Source organism: Lontra canadensis, unplaced genomic scaffold (assembly GCF_010015895.1).
Source record: "Lontra canadensis isolate GAN:19392208 unplaced genomic scaffold, GSC_riverotter_1.0 scaffold42, whole genome shotgun sequence".
Taxonomy (NCBI): domain Eukaryota; kingdom Metazoa; phylum Chordata; class Mammalia; order Carnivora; family Mustelidae; genus Lontra; species Lontra canadensis.
Genome location: NW_022631036.1, coordinates 9,224,550 through 9,242,086, shown reverse-complemented (window position 1 = coordinate 9,242,086; position 17,537 = coordinate 9,224,550).

Below are 17,537 nucleotides of genomic sequence, written 5' to 3'. Positions count from 1 at the left end.
AATCTTTAAAAAAAAAAAAAAAAAAAATAATGTAAGTTTACTTTAATGTGTTTTTATGTCACTAGACTCAGCATAAATGATGTGCAAATGAATGAATGCATTTGCATTGTGTTTAATTATCTTGCTGAAACGTTAATTTTCCCTTTGATCCTGCGATTATACTAGTTCTGTACTACTATGCATTTTAGAACATTATTCCCAATGGAAATAGATGAATCTAGTGTAAAAATTACCACTTTTCCATTAAAAATATGTTCAGAAAATATCCATTGTCATTTTTGCATAAAATATATATTTTGTTCTTCACACTGACAACTTACATGGGATGTTTAATTTGACACAGAGTACATTAGTATGTGTCATATAATAAAAGGTATTGATTTAATTATAGGATTGATGTAATATTGTTATATCAATAATGTTATTAATGTTATTGAAGTTCCAACTCAACTCCTTTAAAATAGGATCCTTAGTCTTACTCAGATTAGTATGTGTATAATTAGGAATACTTACATGTAATTTTTAAACTAAAAAATCTTGTTTAAAAAAATTTGGCTATTATATCACTTTCTCTTATTATTTGTTGAAAATTGAGATGAGAATATCACTAAATTTTCAAGCCTTAACAAAATCACTACCTAAGATTCAGATATTTAATTCTAAGTCCTATATTATGTTGTCACTAAGAAAATAAATTTACACAAATGCTCCAAATCTAATTTTTCTTCTGTAAAATTAGTGTTTTGCCTTAGATATTATCTAAAATGTTTCTGTTCTATTAATTTATGATATAATTAAGAATAGAAAAAAATCATAAAGCCACTATCACCAAGAACATAATTTACTATTCTCACTGTCTTCCTACATTGTCTTAAGCCTTGCATGAAAGAGGCAGACATCTGTTTTCATGTTCAGGTATTAAAACAAATAAACAAATTAAAAAATGTAGCAATTCTGGCCATAAAAACAGAATACAATGAGTTGTCTTATGATTAACAGAACTTGAGTTTTTTTCATAGTTTTTTAGAATTTGAACAGATAATTCTTGGAACATATCTGAACTTGGACTTAACTTCCAAATCCACACATGAAGTCTTTTAACTTCTTGGCCCCTACCACTACAATAGTCATCTCTAGGTTTTCTGACTTTAGGGTATTTTAACAAAGTCTTAAGTCAATAATTTTTGTTGCTGTTTTTACTTCTACATTGTAAGTATGAATGACAACTTTCTTTATCTAATTTTTATCAGTCTCTGAGTTTTCTCCTGTTACTTCCTTTTCAACATTCTGGGTACACTTGATTGAGCACTTCAATTTTTCAAAGGAACAGGGCTCCTTCTTGGGCAAGGGCTTTCACCTTAAGGTTTTTTCCTTTGAAATAACCTTATAATGATATTTTACTCTGATTGATCAGATTGATTACTGGTCAGTCATTATAATAGCTCAAATCTAATTACCTTTATCTGATCTCATTTTTTAGTATTTTGCTTATTCTATCAGCCAGTCCCTCATCAAGTTCTGACTCGAATATATCCCAAATCTGTTCACTTCTCACTCTTCTTAACACTATTGACTAAACTACCAGCCTCATTTCTCTTATGGTCTACTTAATAACCTTGCTGTTTTGACTGTTCTGTCTGACAAAGAGGATTGTACTTCCTTTTGTAATCAGGTTGTTGTTTGTGTTTTAAAAAATCTGGTTCTGTTATTTTACTTCTTTAAATCATTTCAGTGGTTTTCCACTGGATTTATAATGCTATTCAAATCCTTTATATGACTCACCTAGCCATACATCATCTGGCCCCTACCTGCCTTGTGGACTTTTTCTACAGATCTTTCTTCGGTCCATTTAAAGAATCTGACTGTGCTGGGAACACACGGCATCATTCAAATTCAGGGGTTGTACCCCTTTTTTTGACTGCTAGTAACACTGTTCCTTCAGATTGTTACATAGCTGTCTTACCCTTGTGATTAGGACTGCTAGTCACATATCACTTCTTCGAAGGCCTTACCAGATGGCACTATATATAATACTATCTTCCCACTACCATTCAGACAAGCTCTGTTTTACTTTATTCATGCAATAAGTTACAACCTATAATTTTACTATTTATTTGTCTTGTTATCATCCGTCTTTCCCTAATGGGCCTTTATTTGGCAGAGCTGTTGTCTGTTTTCTTATCCCTGTGTCTTGCCATTTTGCATTCATTCAAAAATATTTATTGGCTTCCTGGAAAAATATAGACATTCAGTAATTAATTTTGAAAAAAAAGAATGAATCCCCAAATATCTATGATATTTCTATATTCTAAAAAAAAGAAGAAATACCATCAAATGCCCTTTACTGATAATAGGGTTAATATAATCAAGATTTATAGTAAATAATTTTATCCAAAAAATGTAGAAACTTTTCACTCTGCCCAGAAGCAGTATGATTCACTTCGAGTTTTTTAATTCTTAATTAGCCAATCAATTCCTTAGTCATTAGAGAACTTTAAAATGAATAATGCTTTAGAAAAAACAGATTATTATAATTTAGGGAAATTCTGCTATTAGTTAAAATACGCTTAGAATATCAGACTGAATAAGAATAATTGGATAAAATTAATGATTCTATTCATGATGTCTACAATGACTATAATAAAACTGACTTTAAAAACTACTTAACATACATATGACAATAAGCAACATAAAATAGAAAAAAATAACTATCTAAAAATTAGCTACTTTTAAAACTTATACAAAAGGCTAAAAACATTTGAAAGCTTTTATCAAATAAATCATATGCTTTTTATGTGAAGGGAACAATGTAATAAATTTTCGCAATCTGAGTTCTAAATGTAAATTATATGCTTTTTGCTAGGTAATTTTTTCAATGACTTTTTTGCCTGTGGGGCAAATAACTAGCAAGGTATTCTTGCTAATATAATGTCTCAATTTTTTTAAATAAGTACATGTCAATTTCATTTATGCATAAAATTCAGTTCGAAATTGTATGTAAATCGAATATGTTCATATGCTATAATATTTTTATTTAATTCCATAAAAATTTGAGTTGCCTTTCCAACTATACATGTTGATACAAATATATAAAAATCACATAGGCACTGTAAAATGTAAGTAACATTTGGATTTCTGAAATATAGTGTTTCATGCATCTCTTCAGACAAGAGAAAAATGTACACTTAGGCCACATGAGGTATGTGACAGTGTATTATATTTTTGTATTAAATTCACAATGTAGATAATTTTTATGTCATTTGGATTATAGCATACTCATATATTTAAATAGACTACATTTTGTAGATCAAAAAGACATAATATGAAGATGTGACTGCATCCATTTACTCTTCTTCTTAAGTATGATATATATCTTTCAAAATACATAGGGTGTTAGTAGATAGAAGAATTAAATACCTTTCAAATTTTTGTGGATGATACTAATCTTTTAAGGGTAAAGCATTTGGAAAAACATCAGGATAAATATTAACTTACCTTATTAAAACTTAACATATTTTCAAAAAATTATAAGAGAATTGGAATGTAGGGAAACCTGGGTTTTGTTAATATGTCATCTGTCCTTGAGAAGGAAGGGAATCAAAAACTACAAGGATTATACTGGTTTAACATATAGACTGAAATTCAAGTAACTTTATATTTCTCTTGGAGATCAGGTCAGAAGAATGATTTGCCAAAATTGCCATCTTTGGTAACAAAGTAGTACTGGGGCACCTGGGTGGCTCGGTTGATTACGTGTCTGACTTTTAATTTTGGCCGAGGTCATGATCTCAGGGTCATGGAATGAGTGCTGCATTGGGCTCCACATTGAGAGTGAAGGCAGCTTGAGATTCTCTCTCTCTCTCTCTCTCTGCCTTCCCCCTCCCCCCACCACCAGCTCACTAGCTCTCTCTCTCTCTCTCTCAAAAAAAAAAAAAAAAAAGAAAAAGTAGTTAGTACCTCACTCCTTTCTATTCTCATAGTATAAAAATCTAATAAAATGTAGAAATCTCATTCAGTTGATGAATGATCTTTGAATATAATGCCCAACCTATACATAATCAGTATAAGAAAAATTGAGACTCTTTTCACTTTTATGTATTGCAAATATTAAATTTTGTATTAATGCATTGAATCAGTTAGTGTGCAAAAGAATAGAAATGACCAAGAAATATATTTATTTTGGAATTTGCAGATAGATTAATATTAGAAATATTGGTTTATATAAATCACCATTCTAAAAGATGACAGGAGAAAAACCTTAAGATAAGCTGAATATATTCAAATAAAAACATATAGTAAAATGCATTACACATTATACAAAAATTTGGTTCTACTTACAGAAATAAACTTTGTAGAAATAGCCAGATAGGTCAGCCCTGCTTGAAAACAGGAAGGGATAGGCAAGAGGAATACTTAGTAGTTTAATTTATGATGGAGTGTTGATCTATTTTAAGAATGTTCTAATAATCAAAACTTCCTTTACTGTGAACAGACACTTGAGGGAGGGATAAAAGAATAGACTGAGGACTGAGGACAGCCTAATGACCATTTAGCTGCCATTACCTACACCTCTTCCAAGAGAATAAATGCCTAGGCCATGGGAGTAGCTAGTCTTGGGACAAAGTGAGGGGAGGTCATTGGAAATATAAGTGTCATATACTTCTCTAAAACCAAAACCCAATAAATAAGTTTTTATTTTCCTTTTTTCACATTATTGTTAAAAATATTTTTTGATTTTTAAAATCATATAGGTGTGCTTATAAAATTTTTAACAAAATAATATTTACTATAATTATACAATGTTTTAGTAATCTAATCTTATTATATCATTTTAATCTTTTCATTCTATATTTACATTATTGTTTTTGAACTAAGTATAAGTCCATGATATAGACATGTTATAATTGATTTAGATATTCCTAGATTTCTAAGCACTTCTGGGGGTTGGTTTTCAGTTGTCTGCTTATTTATTCTTTTTTTTTTTTAATTCCAGTATGGTTAACATAAAATGTTATATTAGTTTCAGGTGTACAATATAGTGATTCAAAAATGCTATAAATTACTCAGTGCTCATCATGATAAGCGTACTCTTGATCGCCCTCACCTATTTCACCCATCCCTCCACCCTTCTCCCCTCTGGTAACCATCATTTTGTTCACTTTAGTTGAGTCTGTTTTTTGTTTACAAACTGGTTTTCTTTGTTCATTTTTTTTTTCTTAAATTCTACATATTAATGAGATCATATGGTATTTGTCTTTCTCTGTCTGACTTATTTCACTTAACATTATAAACTCTTGGTCCATCCATGTTGTTGCAAATGACAAGATCTCATTATTTTTTATGGCTGAGTAATATTCCTGTGTGTGTATGTATGTTCATATGTATATGGACACATGGGCTGCTTCCATAATTTGGCTGTTGTAAATAATGCTGCAGTAAACAGGGATGCATATATCTTTTTGAATGAGTGCTTTCATATTCTTTGGGTAAATACCTAGCAGTGGAACTACTGGATCATATGGTATTGCTATTTTTAATATTTTAAGGAAACTACATACTGTTTGTCACAGTAGCAGCATCAGTTTACACTCCCAATATGCAGGAGGATTTTTTTCATCACATCTTTGCCAAACCTTGTCTTTTCTTGTGTATTTTGTTTTAACCATTCTGACAGGTGTGAGGTGACTTCTCATTCTGGTTTTGATTTGCATTTCCCTAATGATGAATGATGTTGAGCCTCTTTTTACATCTGTTGGCCATCTAGATGTCTTCTTTGGAGAAATGTCTATTCATGTCTTCTGCCCATTTTAATTGGATTATTTGGTTGAGTTATATCAGTTCTTTATATATTTTGGATACTAACCTTTATCAGATATGTCATTTGCAAATATCTTCTCCCATTCACTAGGCAGTCTTTTAGTTCTGTTGGTTGTTTCCTTTGCTGTGCAAAAGCTTTCTATTTTCATGTAGTCCCAATAGTTTAATTTTGCTTTTGTTTCTCTTGTCTCAGGAGGCATATCCAGAATGAAGTTGCTGTGGCCAATGTCAAAATGCAAGTTGCTACTGCCTATGTTCTCCTCTAGGATTTTTATGGTTCAGGTCTAACGTTTAGATCTTTAATCCATTTTCAGTTTTCTTTAGTGTACTGTGCAAGAAAGTGACCCAGTTGCAATCTTTCGCGTGTAGCTTTCCAGTCTTTCCAACATTATTCATTGAAGAGAGTTTTTACCATGATATATTGCTTTTTTTGTTAAAGATTAGTCAACCATATAATTGTGGGTTTATTTCTGGATTTTCTATTCCATTCTATTGATCTGTGTGTCTATTTCTGTGCCAATATTACACTATTTCAATTACTATAGCTTTGTAATATATCTTGAAATCTGAGATTATAATTCTTCCAAGTTTTGTTCTTTGTTTTGAGATTGCTTTGGCTATTTGGGGTCCTTTCTGGGTCCACACAAATTTTAAGATTACTTGTTCTAGTTCCTTACAAAATGCTGTTCATATTTTGATAAGGATTGCATTAAATGTATAGATTGCTTGTGGCAGCATAGAAATTTTTAAAATATTTGTTCCTGGGGCTCCTGAGTGACTCGGTTGAGCATCTGCCTTTGACTCGGGTCATAACCCTAGGGTCCTGGGATCAAGCCCCCACATCAGGCTTCCTGCTCAGTGAGGAGCCTGCCTCTCCCTCTCCCTTTGTCTCCCAGCTCTCGATCTCACTCTCTATCTCAAATAAATAAATAAAATCTTAAAAGAAGTGTTTTCTTCCATTCCATGAGTGTGAAATATCTTCCCATTTATGTTATCTCTAATTTCTTTTACCTAGGTGTTATAATTTTTAGAATATAGATCTGTCACTTCTTTGGTTAAGTTTATTCGTAGGTATTTTATTATTTTGATGCAATTTTAAATGGAATTGTATTCTTGTATTATCCTTATATTTCCCTTTTAATTATATATCAAGACTACTTAGAGGTACATTTGTATATTGATGATTGCAAGTATTCATCACATATTTGAACATTTTTCCATGTATTTGTTTGCCTTTGAACTTGTGAAAGTGTATTTTCTTTCACATTTTCGAACTTGTGAGTGGTTTGGTGCTTTAAGGTCAAATGTTTAAGGGATCTTTTGGAATAAGGTTATAGTACCTATCCAGAATTTCTCCTATACTTGTACAGATGACACAAGACTCAACTTCCAAGTGGGTGACAAAGAATAATAGGAGTGCAAAGTAGTGTTAAGTGGAAATGATATTTATTTCTTCTTTAAAATCTTTAGTTTGTGCTGTAAATATTTTTCTTTTAAGATTATGAGTTTATTTTGCTTTTTGCCTAGAAGCAAAACTAGTAATAATTAAAGTCTAAACATAAATATTATTTATATTAGTGGACATTTCACTTAGAATAAAAATAACAAAGATAATGTATATAAATAAAATCCATGAAAAGCAGAAAACAGCAACTGGTTTTTGTGAGAAAAAGGTGTAAGCATTAAAAAATGAGTGTAACAAAAGATTTTATCTTAAAAAGAAACAACAAAAACATAGACACTTGTTTCTCATCCTTCATCCGTAACTAGTTTTACCTTTCTCCAAAGTGGATTATTTGTTTGCATTAGTGTACATAAAACTTTAGCATGTTAAAAATTCAGAAATAAAAAAAGAAGTTCAGAAATAAGAGAAGTAAAATCAATGAATCACCAAAGTAGTAATTAGTAAAAGTTTATTGTGCACACAGCAAAACCACAGTTTGCTAACTGGGGGCACTCAAACCAAAACATGGAATGAGGCTCAGGGGCTATATTGTTACAAAGCAGCTTATATAATGAGAAAGCAGTGGCTGTTTCATCTTCACAATGATTGGTTATTATATTAGAATTTGTTTAAATGATAGGGACTTAGTTTGTCGTTACCTCATACCAACCTTGGAAAAGATTTGTTTTCCTTGTGATTTTTAGTAGCATAGGAAAGAAATGACCCAGGTGAAGTTAGTCTTGAAAAATAAACTAAATGAAGCTTTGTTCATATGACCTAATTAGTTTTGTCTGCTCTGGGAATTGTTGAAGCTGATCTCCCATTTCTTTTTTTATTTTTTAAATATCTGTCTATCTTACTGCAAAGGCCCACAGTGATACAAGTAAAGTGTCCTTAGTTTTCAGAATGATAAAGCGCAGTTTATCAATTAAAGTAATAGGGTATACTTTTTCTACAAATAAAACAAAATTGGCAATTCAGACATTATTGAAAAATAAAGGCTTTACCTAATAATTGTAAATTACAACTTCACCATGTGCCATATTTTAATTCCATGTTTTTTGTTTTTACTTTTTGTTTTACTTTGCCCAAATTTACTGTTTTTAGTTATATATTTTATTTATCTTATATTATAAAGTATTACAGGGATGTATACATATAAATTTCTGATAAACCTAATATTCCTTTTAAGACTATTAATATATTACTTCACTTTTATTGCCAAAATCCATAGTATCATTTGAGCCTGTATAAATCACAATATATTTTTATTATCCCTCTTCTAGTATTTGTTAACTATAGCTATAACCTTAGAATAGATTATTGTTATTAAAGTCTGGTTATACATAATTATATTCAATTTCAAAAATAATTATCACCTTTGGATTCAGATATACAATTATATAAGGAATAATTTAGATGTTTCCAGTATTTTAAGTAACTTCTGTTTCCTGAGAATAATATTATACTAAATGAAATTAATTTTTGAAATGTTCACTGGAAATCTGTTTTTTGATTTCTTGAAATCTGAGCTGTTCTTTTGCTTTCTTCACTGATAAATAAATATTTTTGAGAGGTCACATTCTGATTTTCCTAAAACAATGACATAATTAATATATTTTGATACTTAATTTATCAAAGGAGAATCGAATGCCACCTTTTTTTTTTATAAAAAACATGTCAAAATTAAAGTAGTTTGTCAGAAAAGGAACTATTAAGATATTTTGAGCAATTAGACCAAAAGTCATGCTGAAATAAATTTATAAATAGATGCAAAATCCATCAATATTTAGAGGACAAAAATCAGTTGCAAATCATGGTATAAAATCAATTTCCATTACTTTAGACCAGAATCATGTACATTATCTTCCACTATTCTACAGTGTACAAAATTGTATATAGCCCAGGAGATAACCCTGGATATTACATTCAGAAATAGTTTTTCTTTGTTTCAGGGTTTACCATTTTTCCTGATAGTCTCCTTACCTGCGATCATAATGATCACAAAGATTACTATTTTTTTTAAGATTACTATTGATGCAGTAAACAAACACAAAAACATGCCACTGTTACATTCTGATTATATATATAAATGCAACAGGAATGTCAGTTCACCATACATTCTTTCTTGAGTTGGATTTGCAAATCTAGAGCCACATAGTATTGAATAACTACTTTTCAAGCTACAAATTTAACTACTAAGCCAGTATCTAAAATATTTCATAAGGCAAGTTGAATCCAATTCATAAAAGCCTTTAATATTTGCGGGAAAACCAAACAGGAGACTCTACCAGGTCTTACCTTCAATATTTATAAATTTAGGTGAATTCCTCTTTTTAATATCTCCAAATGTCTTGACCTACCAATACATGACCTTCTCTACTAGTCAAGTTTGACCCTTGTTAACCATGAACCTGCCAGTTTTCCTGACAGAACCCTGTAGGCATTGGCTCCCTAAGTATAGCCATCCTTCATTCCTTACAAATGGTCTGTTCCACCTGATTATGTGAACAACCTTCTTAAGTAAGATCTCAGTTACAATAATTATTATAGTACATATGTAGGTAAACATTTACTGTACATTTACAAATAAATATATTTCCATGAAAAATAAAAAGGCCTAGATTCAGATTCAGATTCAGATTAGATTCTGAATGCTCAGGGGTCCCTGAGAATTAGAAAACATTTAAAAAACATTTTAGTTTCCTTGGGTTACCTAGAGTTTAAGATGGAAGAGAAAGAGATTCCTCATAAATACACTTAAAAAGAACATTAAAATAATTTCAATCTTCCAAACAAATACCATAATAAATTCTTCTTCATAGTTCATGCCATTTTATATAATTAATTTTTGTTCCATTAGATCTTGGATGAGTAGTCTGATTTCAGAAACTCTGTAGACTAAGAAGAGTTCTAGAAATCCTGACTCCGTCCACGGGAACAGTTTGAAAGTTTCTAAGTTATGTGATCTCAGAAGCCTGTGCCCAAGAATCTATCCTTTAAAGCTACAATACTTAAAAATACCCAATACAGTATTATTCCATGAGGCTCTGAGATTTTCTTTCTTTGTTAAGAACACAAAACTCTGGCCTATAATTTAGAGACTTTAAGGCAGAATCAGAGTAAAATTAAAGCTCACTGTAGAGGACAGAGCTTTAATGCTGAAATGGAAGAGAGTAAAACTGTGTATTTAGATGCATACCTAACAATTACGTAAACACTTTTAGTCATTGCTTACTCTGAGATTAAAAATATATTCTGGGTAGTAAGGGCATTGAAATCTTTAGGGACTTCCAATGAAAAATGGACTTTTTGAGCCATTTATAGTAGCAATACTTTACCTACACAATTTTCATCTAGAGTAGGCCAAGCACCTCTTGTGATTTGCAATGCTTACAATTATAACAAATCAAACTATCATATTTCAAAAACCTTTCTTCTTAGAAAGTAAAAAAAAAAAAAGTGATTTTCAAAGGGCCATCTGGGACATTTCAAAAGTCTTGTATAAAGGATATTTTATTTTGTATTCAATAGCATTTTAATATTTTTTAAAGTTGTCAAAGGAGAATTTTCAATTTAATTAATATAGGATAACAAACAATGCTTTGTTAATTCTTGAAACACAGTGACAATAAAACACTTGAAATTTAGCATAGATGGTTGAAAATATCTTAACTCATCCATAAGTGAGAAATCATTATTATTCCTTTTTATTTAAAATAAATAAGAGTCAACATAAAGCATAAGAGTTTTTTCTAAGACACTGAATTGTTTCTAGCAAGACAGACTACACATAAGGTGAAAACTCCTTTATATTATGGCCAGTGCTATTCCTCGCTAAACCAAGGAGGCAAACCCATCAAGTTTTAGTGAAATTGGTTTGATTTTATTATTTTATTTTATTTTTATTTTTATTTTTATTATTATTTATATTTATTATATTTATATTTATTTTATTATTATTTTATTTTTGGTTTATTATTTATTATTATTATTTATTATTATTTTATTATTTCTTTACAAACTCAGTAGGAAAAATTTAATAAAATTCACTTATTAAGTTTTATCCTTTATTATTCTAAAACAAACTAGTACTTTATTTTATATCAATAGTTCTCCCTCAGGAAATTCATGAAGTTAAAACTATTTTCACAATAATACCATGATATTATGTGTTAAAATGCACCATGTTCATCATTGCTATCTTCAGATGAATGGACAAATATATATTTAATTTTTTATGGTTTGCTCTTTTTTAAGATTTTTTAAATTTATTTGACAGAGAGATCACAAGTAGGCAGAGAGGCAGGCAGAGAGAGAGGGGGAAGCAGGCTCCCTACTGAGCAGAGAGCCTGATTTGGGGCTCAATCCCAAGACTCTGGGATCATGATCTGAGCCAAAAACAAAGGCTTTAACTGACTGAGCCACCCAGATGCCCCTGGTTTGCTTTTTTAATATAATAAATATTGATGGTTGTAACCCACATAGACAGTAGCTCTCTGTGGATGTTATTAAGTCCAAACTTGAAAAGAGGGCTAGGCGCCAAATATGTCTGAGATTCAATGCTATCAAACACAGTGCTCTTTCTCCATGAAAAACGAAAGCATATGCATAGTTGTATTCCTCTGTCACTATTACTTTTAGTATAGACTCAACTCATATTATTTCAAAATAGCCAAAATAATTAACTTCTATTTCATAGAGAAGACTGGGGAGAACTGACTGGCATACACAAGCATTTAGCTGACTCTCAAATTCATAAAAACACATAACAAACTCTACAGCGGTACATACTTTTCTCATCCTAAAGTGGCAAAATAAACATCAGTAATATGACCCAAAGATATAGTCTCTCTATAGAACATAAAAATAAGAGTCAAAGTGTATGTTTAAAAGTACTAATTTATGTTTTATACTCAATGTTTCAGAATTCTCTCCTTATTAGAATTTAAATATCAGTAATTATCCATTAATTAAAAACATTTTATATCAATCCTCGGTATTAAGTTACCTAAGTACACTGGAAATTATCAGCAAGCTGGTATACTATAAAATATGATTACTATTGAAATTATCTAAAAATTATGTAGAAATAATGTTACTTTATTTGACTAGGAAGCCTGTATTAGGTTAGAAAAGCTAAAAAGAGGTAGAATAAAATGTATGCTTGCACAATACTTAATACTGATAAATCAAAGCAAAGGTAGACTTCTTTTTAAAGATTTTATTTATTTATTTGAGAGAGAGTGAGAGAGAGCATGAGAGGGGAGAAGGTCAGAGGGAGAAGCAGACTCCCCATGGAGCTGGGAGCCAGTTGCGGGACTCGATTCTGGAACTCCAGGATCATAACCTGAGCCGAATGTAGTTGCTTAACCAACTGAGCCATCCAGGCACCCGGAAAGAAGACTTTTTAAACTGCCAAAATTATTAAACTGGTTTACCAAAAATTTATCTTAATTATGTGAAAATGGATTCATAAAGTATAAGCTCAGGTCATGATCTCAGGGTTCTGGGATCAAGCTTGGCATAAGGCTACCTGATCAGCGGGGAGCCTAATTCTCCCTCCTCTCCCTCTGTTGCTCACCTTTCTTGTGATCTCTCGTGCTCTCTCTCTCAAATAAAATAAATAAAATCTTTTTAAAAAATTATATATTGAAACCTGGAGTTTGGTATTCAGGAGTTAATGATGAATAAGATAGACACAGTCTTTTGGAGCATGCCCTTTTTTAAGTTGAACAAAATGAGCCAGGAGAAATGACTTGACAAGGGAAATGACAAAGGAAATGAAGATTACTCTATATGGATCTTTAATTCCATATAGGTGGTTTCAGAGAAGAGATGTTTGGAGAAATTGAAACTTTAAGAGTGACAAGACATTAGAACAACTCTGGGGGTGTGGTGAGGTAAAAGGGAGTGTATTAGTGTCGATAATTTTTTAAGAGTTGGGGACAGATTATTTTGAGATCAAATCAGCATAGTGACTGTACCAGTTTGCATTCCCATCAACGATGCAAGAGGGTTTTACTTTCTCCACATCCTCACCCACTGGCTGTTACATGGAGATGTTGAATCACTGTATTATACACATGAAACTAGTATTATCCTGTATGTTAACTAACTAAGATTTAAATAAGAATTTTAAAAGGAAAATCAAAAGAGAATTTCTCATTATTAGAAAATAAACAGATTGGTGTGTTTAAAGAATATTCAAGGAAGTACAAGAGATTAGGCTCAAAGCAAAGATCTAGAAGAGTTTGTTGATGTCATAAAGAAATAGAATTTAACGTTTATTTTTATTTATTATTAAACACTTACTTTTACCAAATAAAGCCTTTCTGACTTTATAGTAAATCAATGATACTTCAGATAAAGAATTCTTATGGACAGCTAAATAGAAACAAGTGTTTCAAGTGATGGATTTATTGTCAACCACAAAGCTTTCAGTTGAAAAACACTATATCCATCCCTAACTATTTTCTCTGGCAAGCAGTAAAACAGCACACATATACATGTTTTTATTTTTTATTTTTTTAAAAGATTTTCTTTATTTACTAGAGAGAGAGAGCAGGGGCAGAATGAGAGGGAGACCCAGATGTCCTGCTGAATAGGACTTGAGCCAAAAGCAGATGTTTTTTTAACCGACTGAGCCACCCAGGTGCTCCAAATATACAAGTTTTTAAGTCTCTATACCTGAGAGATAATTTTGATCTTGCTTTGATAAACAGCAGCAATCATCCATAGCATGTTTGGTTCAATCTCATGTAATTAATGACCCAGAACCCAAGGCAGCAACTAGAAATAAGCATTGTGTTTACAAATGGTGCATATCAAAGTAAATACTACAGAACCATATTAACAAAGGAATTATAAAACATCTATGCAAACTTATTATTAGGCAAAAAAAAAACTTGTTATATATTATACTTTGTAGTAAAATTGCAGTATGCAGTGCCAATTCTATTATGGGACCAATTCATTTCATTTAACTAGTGCAGGAATATATATTTTTTAAGTTTTAAGAAATATTTTCTTAAATCCTCAAACTTTATGGAATAGATAGAATTCATTTAATGTTTAATTTTCAAATTATAGCAATGATTAAATTTGTTTTTAACATTTATATTTAAATTACTCTATTAAAATGACTTCTTCAAAAGTGTGACTTCATATTACAATTATAAAATGGCAGACAACAGAGAAATTACAATTAATTAAAATGTAAACCAATATTTATTTGATGTCTTTGAGGAACAGTAGATTCTATTTAAATAAAGAAACTCACAACTTTCCTCATAATTACACACCATCAGCTTCACATTACAAAAATTTGCCTTTTAACTAATATAGTTTTCCAAATTTATATACATATAAATGTGTAAGTTATATATCAGTTATATATATATCAAAAAATATTATCTAAAAAATTATTAACTATATAAACTTTTATGTATGAATCCTACCTAATATAAGACTTGAACTGTGCTCTGTAATATATATTTAAGTGATAGTTGTATATATCACTTTTGGTAATTTGAACTTATTAAACCATATCTAGGTAGATAGATACATACATACATATACATACGGGGATTCTTAACTCTTTATTTCATAAAAATTGCAAAAATATGGAAATATTTATAATGGACTTAAAAGACCTTTGCAAAGTTATGTCTTTATATATTTTACTTCAGTTTTCATTTAGAATTCTACCTACAAAGGAGGATCTCAGTAAATGCTTTATTCACATTTAGAAATAATTTAATGTACTACACATTCACTGGGTAAAATTATAAACATTGTTCAATAAACTCACAGATAGAAAACATTGAAGACAAGCTATATAGAGTATGAAAATTACTTTTTTGTAACCTGGTTAACTTCTGAAGCTTTGGTTGGAAAGAACAAGTAATACTACCTGTGTATTTTTCTAATAACTCGTTTTCCTGCTACATAACGATTCTTCCTGGGCTCCATGTCTCTAGAACTACTGAATTCCTCCATATTTGTGCCTCCATATTTTCTCTCAGTGATAAAACTGTTTCCTGTATCTATTTCTTTGCATATCCCCACTTTCTTCAAATCTGGTACTCAGATTAAACACTCAAATAATCACCCTAAAGTACTCTCCTACTCATTGCTTCTTGAACCTCTGAGGTTGGGGCATCCCTAGTAAGACCTCAATAGGTCTTTATAATCCTTCGTAGGTGTTGTGTTTATTTTGTTTCCTAACCTTAAAAAATTCAACAAATTATATTTGTTAAAGACACAATTCCTTTCCTTTACTTTTCTGTTTAGCAGCGATTATCTTTTTAAATATTACTTTTTGTCATTTCTGAAGCATTTGTTAAAAAGGTGAAGTAAATATGCATTTTATAAGCCTTCTTGATAAATTTGAAGCTTTTGGAATTTAGTAAAATGATAATTTACATTCTCTTTGAAAATAAATGCACGCAAGTAACTGGAAATTATATACTTTTTTCAAATTGAAGACACAACAGAGATCAATGTTTCAGAAATTTAATAACTTAAAAAAAAACACAGAGGATCAGGTAGTACAAATTGCCTTAATGATAGGATATATTTTCTCCAAAGCTTACATTTACAAGAAGTTAATTGGTCTGGTATAGGTTATAACAATAGATACAATATATTTTTCACATAATTTATAGCATTTCCCTTTTGAATTTTAGCTATGGAACTAAAGCAAAATCCAAAATATTACTTATATTTGGAATGCCAAGTTTCTTGCAGTATATATAAACTTATATGAATATTTCTGCATATGAAACATTTTCTTTGTGCAAAATAAGTATTCTAGGCTAGGGTGGCCTAGTTCTTATACCTTAGGTATTTTCATAAGTTGACTTGAATAGGCTATGTCTCTAAAATGTAACAAAATGTGCTTGTAATAATAATTTTACAATGTTTATAATTCTTGGAAATATCATTAGTGTTTTATTTCCTAAAATGAATTATGTTATCTTTTGAGTATCTTTCATTTTCATATCCTTCATTTCATGTGTAATTTACTCATGGCATATATAATAAACAATATTATTTATAGGATAAATCATAAAATAGCACCCTAGATGGATATTTAAGCAAACACCAAAAGACACAGAAACAAGTAGATACATAGGCACTCCGGATAGACTCCATATTGCTGTAATTTGAAGTTATACTAAGCTTAATTGTAACATACTTTGTTTAATATAATGACAAGGGATAAAAAAAATACACTGCAAAAATGAAACTTCTGACAGTCTGGGACCCATATTTTTCTCACTTTGGTTTTGTTATATAAAGGAATATGTGTACTTGAGTTTAATGTCCAACCCACAAGATATTTAAAAGTAGTAGTCTTTAAATTAATTTTATTATACTATTTCTTAACAATTCATGATTGGTATATAGGATTTTCAATGTCCATGGGATTAAAAATTTCATCGTTGATCATAATTGCAAAACTTTTTACTCTGAATTACATCATAGTTTAAAATACTGAGTGGCTGAATCAAAACACTATATATGTGTATAACTTTATAAAATCAAATACATACTTTAGATAAAAAGAACATTTGAAAATCTGTTTAGAACTTCTTGTGTCCTGTAAAATGCTCAAAGAAATTGACTTAGGAATCCAACTCATCACTGTATAATGTTTGTCCTTTTTAAATGCCCCTAGGGTGCATAAAAGCAATTCACAGAGAATACGGTAAGGACAATTGGCTTTGGATTGAATTCATAACAATGCTAGGAAAAAAAAAAATCTGTCATTCTAAACACTGGAAAGTGATTCACAAGCCAGAAAATCACTAGTACTATATATCATTCGGCATCATAATTCTGTTCTGTCCTAATAAGCTTTACCAAATGCCAATCTCTGTCCAGATGTGAGACTGATTGAACATTCATCATTCAATGCAAATATGAGCAGTTAAAATTATAAGAGTGTTTCTGTTATATAAAATATTTTCTTCCTGCAGAATGAGTAGTCTATCATAACTGGAAGTAAAGGGGATTTCTTAATTGTTTCAATTATATGCTTTGTCACTTGATAAAAATCACTATTATAAATTTAGGAGATAAAAAAGTATGAAAAATGCAGCATATTTGGAAAGCAATTACTTATCTTTTCGTGATTTTACAGGATTTCCCTATTAGAAAATCATTTTATTTTTAAGTAAAATTTTATTTATTTTATAGATATAATCAACTGTGCATGTGTATCTCTGTGTTTCTACATGCTGATAATTATTTTTTTTTCTCCCCATTT